We start from the raw sequence: 10,805 nt of genomic DNA on the forward strand, positions 1-10,805 counted from the left end.
AACAGATGCAGTTGCCTTTTAACTAATTCACTGGGATCATTCGCAAAAATAAATAAATAAAATAATGGCAATTACGGTGCCAAGAACCGTCCCCCAAGAGAGTCTGAATGAATTAGACTAGCTTATCAAAATAATCGGAAAATCCTGAGATTCTCAACACGCAAGCGCTTCCTGTGTCAGCAGGACTGCCAATAACTTTGGGAACACCCTACGCTACTTCAGGACTACGGCAGCCTACATGTCTCTTTAACTGTTATTTTATATTCTCACAGAGTAATGAAGAGCTAACGAGGGATCCTGTCGTCGCGGGCAATAAGTTACATTTAATTGAGATACCTTTGAAATGTCAGGGATCAATGACTCTTAATCAGGAGCTGTCTAAAGCCCAGAAGTTGAAAGGATTCCTTTGGGTCTAAGCGACTACACGCTGCACGGTTGCTAAAGCTTGTTAAGTCTGTAATGGAGTGAAGACTCCCAGCATTAAATGAATACAGTCAATATTCTGCAGCGATGAAACACTAAGACATCTCATTGTTTCTTTTTATCTAGTTTAATTATGATCTGAATATGTTATTTTATTACAGGTAAATTAATCACTACTGTACAATATATTTCAAAATATTAATGTTCTGAGGTACATTTTTGGTGAAGTAAAGATTTTTCCATAAAAGGATCACCTATTTTAATCTGTATATTGAAATATTGTAAAGTCAAATACAACTTCTTTAGAAAAATTTATCTCTTATTGAACGATCAGTAGTCTTTATGCGTGTGAAATGAATCGTTATAAGTTCTTTACCAAAAAAAAAAATGAAATGTTGATTTATGTCGAACAATCAGTATCCTATACACATAAAAATATCTAAATATCCTTTGCAACGCACACTCACGTCCATACATACACACGAACATGCACACAAACACACACACGCAGATATACATACATACATACATACATACATACATACACACACACACACATACATATATATATATATATATACATATATATATATATATACACATGTATACGTATATACACACACACACACAACTATTGCCCTTATCCATCACTTTTACAGGGTGTCAACAAAACATGTTAACACACACACAGTAACTTCCAGGCCCACCACCGCCATGCTCTTTAATGGCAAGCAAGAATTAGCATCACTGTGAAGGCGGTTTGACATTAGCCTAACAGACTGCATTTGGTGAAGCACGTTTAACTGCCATGGTATTCCGGTAGCACTGTTAAGCTAAAGTCTGGAAAATGCGTTTTGCAAAATAAAATTTTTTCTTGTAAATAAACCGATGACAGAGAGGTTATCGAGTCATTTCATTCAATTCTAAGGCTTGGAACGATACTCAGGGAGAACTGTTAATTAAGGACTACCATGAGAAAGTAATTTTGATTATTTGGAACAAAGCTGTTCTTAAAAGAAGGGTAGGGCAATAAAAATACCTGTCGAGTCAATAGACATAAGCCTAGCGTTTGTTTGGCTAATATTCTTTCGCTGATGATTACCATACTTAAACACTATTTTTTCCTGACATGATTGTTCGATAACTCTTACCAGAGAGAAATTATTTTTATATATTCAGATTTATGAAGTAACTAGAATAGGATTTAAATGATATAGCATCTTAACATGTAAGTAGCTTGAGGGTATAGGTATAGTCTAGGCTACTACATTTTCTTTCCATCACACCAATCTATGAGACATATCGTTAGATGAGAACATAAATTAAACTAGGATTTGTTACACATATAACAAATACAGCTATTTTTACTTTGAATCGAATAATGGAAGTTGTTTTCTATGGTTTGTTTACGTCGTCACCAAGTGTGCCGTTGAGGAATGGCGTTGAGAAACCACGTCCCATACAATGAATTTTGTAAAACAACTCTAACGCTCTTTTTACTAGTCTAAAACTGTACACATGATGGCACACACAGCATCGTGCAAGCCTACCTACAACAAAGAACTCAAATGACCGACAAAATACAAAAGGTGCCGTAGGCATAACTGCAACATGTTTAAAGGGCGAGACTAGACACAACTTGTAACCAGTAGCCTAACCTACTTAATAAGCATTTTCAGTAATAAGCAAAGATCTTTTTTTACATTATGTTACGTTGCGTATATACGATTAATAATGTTCTGATTTCAAAATTGAAATCGCTACTGCACTCATATGCCACAAGAATATGCTTTAAATATAAGCGTGCTATCAGTGAAAGCTGACCTACTGCAATCAAGACATTGTGCTTTGGTTACCTGTGAAATGTTATTCCATTTTCTCTCGAAGAATTCGTGTGCCAGCTTCTAATATTATAAGCTGCACAACGTACCATTATCAAGATAATGGAAAAAAAAATCGCAGAACACACTGAATGTCTATTCACTATCCGCGGTTCCCGGGTGCTTGCAGCGCCCCCCTGGTGGCGGCTTATCAAACTACGTAGTACTAGCATATAGATAAAACCTCCAGTTATTATTGACCCTCACTGCCAAAGTTCTTAAGACCGTTTTTTCTACAGAAACAGATTGCGACTATTTTTTTTTTTTTTATAGCATGGGGTTGAAGATTAAAGAGACTGTTGGGGGCTTCAACAGCATGCTGGTACTCCATTTAGGCATGCCAATAACCTTATTTAAATTGAAATAATAGTAGGTATTGCGCAAGAATAAGCTTGAGTGGATACCTATACTCTTTCGTTCGGAAGATGTTTTAAAATTCAAAGAGGAAAGGAGAGAGAATGAGGATTAGTCAACGTACCCATCACTCCGGAATTCATAACAGACACGGTGTACGAGTGAGGATGCTGCCGAAGGAATGTTACTTAACCGTACAAGAGGAGTGAGACAGTTTCTCGCCTCAGCGGAGAAATGACCGATACTTGTGGAAAAGAAAGTGAGGAGTACGTAGCTAAGGGCAGAAGGGTCTTGGGAGCGAGGACAGGGTCGTTGACTTAACAAATTCCATATGAGTCAGCAAGAATATGATAAGAACAAACAAGTTTCGGAACTGTCATAATAAGAAAGTAAACAATTATATGAAAATGAGCAAGACATAACTAACCACAATGTTTTACGATGCTCCGTTGCAGAACACATTACTAGATATTTCTGGAAGTGAATATGACATTCCTACCCAAGTTTTCTTTTTCAGAATGCGAAAGTTATACTTGTACACGAATCGGGTCACGGACGAGAGAAATTAGTTTTATCGCATGTCAAATGATATATTACTCTACGGGTTCTAATAATCGCGTTTGACTTACGGAAAACTGAAGCTTTACGACTAAAAAATATTTAGAAAAATTTAATGCCATGCTCCTTATCTCCGCAGGCTCTACACAAATCAGACAGGAACACGTTATACTTCGGCCAAAACATAAATAATCTCGAACTATGAAAATCCAAAATTCAGAACAAGACTGTTGCTGTTGCTTGGGCGTGTTCAGGGTCTTTCAGTATAATTATTATTATTATTCAGAAGATGAATCATATTCATGTGAGGGGCCACTGACTTGAAATTCAAACTTCCAAAGAATATGGTGTTCATTAGAAAGAAGTAACAAAAGGTAATGGGAAATACAGGAAGAATGATCTCAGACAGGAATAAAGACAAGGAAATCATTATTCAACGTCGTCCTTTTATGTTTGCTGAAATCATTATTTTCTTAGAGAAAACCGCACACAAAACTTATTTACATCTCTAACGCTGGTTTATGTGAGATGACAGTGAATTGTAAAAGCGAAAGGGGACAGACTCCTGGAAAGATTTCTTTAAAACATGGCCTGGGCTGAGTACGATCCTCCTCATAATTTAATTTGACATTTAAACCTCAAAATTCGCACCTTACTAGACAAAAAAATATACAGCCTGACCAAAACTCGAAATCATAACTACCAACATTTGTTGCATCATTAATGAAAAACGAAAATATTTAATCAAAATCCATATATAGTGGAGAAATTCATCTCTGGCAACTTTTAACGACTAGGTGTCCAACTGGAATATATTCTCGCGTAATTTCTCCTGTTCACAACCCCACACCCGGCGGGAAGTCGCAGTGTCATCACACATTCTTATTTTTTCCCTGGAGAAGTGTGAAGACAGAGTACTGAAATTAGCAGCACAATGGCACCGTCATGGGTGGAAGAAAGTTACAAAGTACCACCCAAGTCAGCACCCCTACTCAGGAACAAAACGAATTAAACTAGTCTAGCAAAGAAAAAAACTAGACATCATTTTCAAATGCTTATAATACCTCACGAATTAATTTCTAATAATAATAATAATAATAATAATAATAATAATAATAATAATAATAATAATATTATTATTATTATTATTATTATTACAAATTATTATTAAATTATACGTTTGTATTATTATTATTCATTATAATGAAAACTCAAATTGTTAAATTATATGTTCTGTTTCGTGAGTTACAGTGTTAATAACACGATGTCATTATAATGACAAAACATGAGTGCTGAGAAGTATTTCAGCCCTTTGCCATAATTGCTTTAGCCATTCTAAAATGTTCGCCGCCGGCTTTGTTTGAATTTACGTGAGTTACAGTGTTAATAATTACGATGATGATTACAGAGACGGAACTAATTTTCAAATCATATCTGTTCAGCTTTTCTGAAGTATTTCACTAGTTAAAATCAACTGATGTGAAAATTTTTTAATATAGCATCTATAATATATATATATATATATATATATATATATATATATATATATATATATATATATATATATATATATATATATCTATGTATGTATGTAAGTATATATAAATATATGTATATATGTGTGTGTTCCAACTTAAACGGCTGATTTCCTATTGTTTTTGAGTCTTTTCCTGCCTTATCTCGTAATTCATTATAGAGGAACTCGACTGTATAACTTGAGGAATTGTTGTGAGAGAGAGAGAGAGAGAGAGAGAGAGAGAGAGAGAGAGAGAGAGAGAGAGATTTGTTTCCATATAAAGTGAACCCTTGCTTTCTAATAAATATACCTCTTCCATATAAGCAAGCATTCTCTCTCTCTCTCTCTCTCTCTCTCTCTCTCTCTCTCTCTCTCTCTCTCTCTCTCTCTAGAATTAGAGGAATTTATTTCTGGTGATGGAAATTCATTTCTCGCTATAGTGTGGTTCGGATTCCACAATAAGCTGTAGGTCCCGTTGCTAGGTAACCAACTGGTTCTTAGCCACGTAAAATAGATCTAATCCTTCGGGCCAGCCCTAGGAGAGCTGTTAATCAGCTCAGTGGTCTGGTTAAACTAAGGTATACTTAATTTCTCTCTCTCTCTCTCTCTCTCTCTCTCTCTCTCTCTCTCTCTCTCTCTCTCTCTCTCTCTTGATTGTACTTCACAGAAATCTACAGATTGAACACATTACTGTTTGCTTAAGACAGTCTTGCTTCCACTGGCGCTTGAAGGGTCCCGGGGAAAGTACCGCAAGAAAGAGATCGCAAGAAGAAGAATGATGAGCGAAAAGTAGCAGCGGTACATGTATCTACGGGACAATTGATGGCGCAGTCTAAAACCGATCGCTTGAGACTGCAGACGATCGAAGAGCGATGGCTGCGTTTTCCACTTTCTCTCCAGACAAGAAGGCGAAGAAGACGAAAGAGAAGGTGATGATGATTACCTTAATAATGAGGAAGCAACGAATGAAAAAGAACGAATATAATTAATGGGAAAAATTATAACTGAACGGAAAACTATTGCCGTATTTTGTTCTCGAAATTAGTGAGTGCTGGGACGTGGCGCATGACCTCAAAAAAGAAAATGGCATTTTGAATTAAAAACGGGGAATAAATAAAGGCGTTACTACTTCCGTTGGTTGTTATAAAGACTTGACAGACATTGGAGATCTCTTTACCACGCGTTCATTAAATGTAGTGAGTACGTACTTATAATTATATTTATATACTATATGTAGCAATGGATGGATATATACGTATATATGTATATTCTCAGTTATACAGTACATACATATACTGCATATTATTAGTTCAAGAATGAAGTTTCCGTAATGATAAACATGGTTCTTGGTGATATTTTCTTGAATTTTTAATGCTCTCAGGTTTTTTTTATCTGCCATTCGATGCTTTTTTTACCTTTATATACGTACACGTGTATACATTCAATAATTATTATACAGTACACATACATATATAATTTGACTGCATTCGGAAATAGGTTCAAGAATGATGTTTCCTTAACGATAAACGTGTCAGCAAGAGCATTGGGGAGAAAAGCATTAGAGAGAGAGAGAGAGAGAGAGAGAGCTGAGGTACTCAAGATATCGATACCATTTCAATAAATAGATCATATATAGAGAGAGTGAGAGAGAGAACGAGAGAGAGAGAGAGAGAGCTGAGACACCCAAGATACCGATACCACTTTAATAAATAGATTATAGATATACATATATATATATATATATATATATATATATATATATATATATATATATATATTATATATATATGTATATATATATATATATATATATATATATATATATATATTATATATATATATATATATATATATATATATATATATAAAGAGAGAGAGAGAGAGAGAGAGAGAGAGAGACTGGACTTTTGCTCTGTCTTGTTATTAGGAAGGCAATGCTTTCTCTAACATCCCCTGAACATTGACAAATGGCCAAATCGAGTCAAATGACCCTGGAGGGAGGGAGGGTCGGCTCTGCCGCTCTGATTGGAAGCAATTGTGATTCGGCTTTTCTCCTCTGGACGGCTTCAAGTTTTCTCTTCGAGACGTTTGTGGTCTCTCGCTCGGGATGTTCTCGGGTTTCCCCAAGGACGTTTTCGGGCACTCAGTCTTCACTCCTCCGAGAGACGCGTTCTTCTTGGTGACATTTTCTGGAGCGCTTTTATGCCTTCAGATTTTTTTGTTTTTCTTTGCCATTCGACGCTTTTACCGCTTAAGAAATTTCCTTCAATCGAGAGTTTGTGAATCAGTACCTTTGAATCCTTAACTGTGGTCTGCATTGCATCTTGTCGTTTTGCGATACTTGCATGCAAGTGGACATACATTTCAATCCGGTCACCTCAAAGGGTACTACAATCACCTGTTCGAGCGTTTAGCAAAAGGCGCTTCAAAACGTTCAGTGATCTGATTCCTCACTCACAGCATAAGATTATGACATGCCAGTTTTGTACCGGCATAATGATAACGCCATTTGCATTTTCCGAATTTCTACTTTCTTGTAAGACTTTTTCCTCCAAGGTTAATCCCCATTCGGGAAATAGAAATGGAATGAAATTTAGGTCAAAGACCAAGCGCTGGGACCTATGAGATCATTCGGCGCTGAGAGGGAAATTGAGGATATGGAGGTTTTAAAAGTGCAACAGGAGGAAAACCTCGCCATTGCATTATGAGACAATGGCTGGGAGTGGGTGGAAAGTAAAATATGAAAGGAGGCGCAGTGAAAGGAATGAAAGAGCTAGGCAGCTAGGGGCCGAAGGACGCTGCAAAGAACCTTCATTGATGCCTACAGTGCACCACGTGAGGTGCAATGATGGCACTGGCTCTACCCCCCTACGGAATCCCCATTTGGGGTCGTTTTTAACGAGCCGTTCCCAGGAGGTTCTGTTCAGTGGCCTCCCTTTCTTTATTCCTTCGTCTCTCATGTCTCCCCGAATTCGACTTAGTCTCTCCATTTCTCTTTTGCCTTAATTTTCTCCGTGGCCCCCCCCGCCCCCCACCCATCTCTCAGCTCTTCCATTTCCACTCTCTCTCACTTCCTGCGACATGCCGTTCCTCGTCTCACTTCCTCATCAGGTATCAAAACCATCTCATTCTTGACTCATGGAATGAAGCTATACTCTCTCCCTCTCTCTCTCTCTCTCTCTCTCTCTCTCTCTCTCTCTCTCTATATATATATATATATATATATATATATATATATATATATATATATATATATATATATATATATATATATATATATTTTATATACAGTATATATATACATATATATGTATATGAAAATATGTATATATACACGTAAATATATGTATCTATATATAAGTTTGTATATATGTGTGTGTGTGTGTGTGTGTGTAATGCCCACGTGTACAGTTATGTGCGAGTGAACTGGCGGGTGTGGTGCGTGGCATGCGCGTGTAAGTGACGCAACGGGATTCGAAGTACCGTAGATGGTGGGCGTAAATCTGCAGCACCTAAGAATGAACCTGAAACTTAAAGGAGTTTATGGAGCGAACTGAAGTCTCGATTAATTTCGTTTAAGTGTGAGTTCGAGCAATGACAATGACGAGCGAAAAGCTTTAAAAATGTCCAAGAACGAAAGGGAAATCCGAGTATTTTTAGAGCGTTTACAGTTCGCCAGTCAAAACGCTTTCGAGCAGATTAGTACGTGCCTGAAATAATCAGCTTAACTGCCTTTGTGAAGTTCGAACGGCCTCTCTGGAAGCCCTGGAGTGTGTGAACGTCAACAGAAGACCCAGTGAGCAAGACGGGTGGAAGCGAAATCTAAAGACGTAAAAGACTAAAATGGAAAATAGTGAGTAAGTGAGTTTGCCCCTAAATAAGACAGGGAAACAGTAGAGAATAAATCATTGGTTTTATCGCACCTTAACTTAGATCCATATGCTGGCAAAAGAACGTTGCTGCAAAACATCGTGAAAGGCAACGTTATAATGATGAACATCAGCATCAACCAAAACCTCAGCAGCAAAATCCTGCTTCAACCATTCTTTGCTAGAGGCATTCTAGAAAACTTGGGAACAATAAACAAGTGAAAAATGCTCCGAAGTTTCTTCTGCGCAATCGAGGTTTCTGTACATCGTATAATCAAGGCCACCGAAAACAGATCTGTCCTTCGGTGACCTCGGTATAATGCTGTATGAGCCGCGTCCCATGAAACTCTAATCACGGCCCGGTGGTAGCCTGGCCTATATCGTTACCAGATGCAAAATTATGGCTAACTTTAACCTTAAATAAAATAAAAAGTAACGGGGCTAGAGGCCTGGAATGTGGTATGTTTGATGATTGGAGGGTGGATGATCAACATACCAATTTGCAGCTTTCTAGCCTCAGTTGTTTTTAAGATCTGAGGGCAGAGAGAGAAAAGTGCGGACAGAAAAAGTGCTGACGGACAGACAAAGCCGGCACATTAATTTTCTTTTACCGAAAACTAATAAAAAGAAACAACGCGGCTTCGATTAAGCAAAACATAAAAACAAAGAAAGAGCTACAGCATCACAACAACCTTCCACTTCACGGAAGAGACGCCGAAAAGTGAAAAGAGGAAAAACAAAGATAATGAACAAGTAAAAAATGCGCCGAAGTTTCTTCGACGCAATCGAGTTTTCTGTACAGCCTCTGCAGCGTAAAATCAAGGCCACCGAAAATAGATCTATCTTCCGGTGGTCTCGGTATAATGTTGTATGAGCCTCGGCCCATGAATCTTTAACCATGGCCCGGTGGTGGCCTATCCTACATCGTTGCCAGAAGCACGACTATGTTTAACTTTAACCTTAAATAAAATAAAAACTACTGAGGCTGGAGGGCTGCAGATTGGTATGTTTGATGATTGGAGGGTGGATTATCAACATACCAATTTGCAGCCCTCTAGCCTTATTAGTTTTCAAGATCTGAGGGCGGACAGAAAAATGCGGACGGACAGACAAAGCCCGCACAATAGTTTTCTTTTACAGACAACTAAAGGAGGAAGACATCACAGAAATCCTGCTGAGCGAAATAAAAGCGTTGGGAAATTGCTCAATCAAACAAAACAGTTTAAACATCGCCAAATAAAGAAAACAAAATACGCTCCTCTCCCTAATGGAGAAAGGTGACCGAGCGCGCAGATATGGGGGACCGGTGGTGGGGAGGTGTTCCCCTCCCCTTCTATGGAGGCACGGCGGATCGTGTGCCGAATGTTTGGGAGAAATCTTAAACCTTAAAGGTTGATTAGAATCTTGGTTCATGAAACCATTTATCGTTTCATTTCTTCCACTGATACCTCGACCTCCTTCTAATACGACTGGCCCTCTTGTTTCGCCTAATGTGGACCTTACAATAATATTCGTAGTACAAATGCTTCCGTTAGCTAGTATTGCAAACGGTGTGGTCATCATCGTCAAAACCATGGTGATAGTAGCACGACGTCTAAGGAAGGCGTGATTTTGATGCTACCGCTACTGAAGGTTATTTACTTGCTCTATCTTATTAACACTATGACGTTTGGTAAACGGTTGGTCTGTTGTTTTCGGAACTTCTAAGGTATCCGTAGCATGTAACTAAAGTAACTGGTTATACATCTAATGTTTCATCCCCTTACCTCATTTACCAAGATGAAAGGACGACAGCCTACACATACTTTGGCCGCTTCCACTGAGACAAAGACATCCTCCCACCCCGTTCCTTCATCCGATCATTCATTAGGCCTATCTAATGGAGTTCAATCAAAATTTTTGTATACACACATATATATATATATATATATATATATATATATATATATATATATATATATATATATATATATATATATATGTGTGTGTGTGTGTGTGTGTGTGTGTGTGTGTGTGTGTGTGTGTGTATTACTACTCCTGTTTCTGTAAATATGTAAATACTTCTAATATTCTTATAAGCAATTTCACGGATTTTTACCATTCTCTGTAACATCTTTCCACTATCACCTGTTAAAAACATGTCTCACCCGAAAACATCGATCATTCCATATTCAATCACGACCCCCTTTTCTTATCCCACGACCT

General features: G+C 37.7%; 1 protein-coding gene across 2 annotated transcripts in view; it reads right to left on the bottom strand.

The window, feature by feature from the left end:
- The window catches only part of LOC136825167 (uncharacterized), a 138,335-nt gene that overhangs the window by 124,754 nt on the left and 2,776 nt on the right, over positions 1–10,805 (bottom strand). Inside the window, exon 1 of one of the 2 annotated variants that reach the window (XM_067081203.1) lies at positions 2,280–2,471. The exons of the other annotated variant lie outside the window; for it this stretch is intronic. The gene's annotated coding sequence lies outside the window, so the exon portion shown is untranslated. Of the gene's footprint in view, positions 1–2,279; positions 2,472–10,805 lie in introns of those variants that run through there. 2 annotated transcript variants of the gene reach the window in all.

This window comes from Macrobrachium rosenbergii, chromosome 3 (assembly GCF_040412425.1).
Source record: "Macrobrachium rosenbergii isolate ZJJX-2024 chromosome 3, ASM4041242v1, whole genome shotgun sequence".
In the NCBI taxonomy this organism is placed as follows: domain Eukaryota; kingdom Metazoa; phylum Arthropoda; class Malacostraca; order Decapoda; family Palaemonidae; genus Macrobrachium; species Macrobrachium rosenbergii.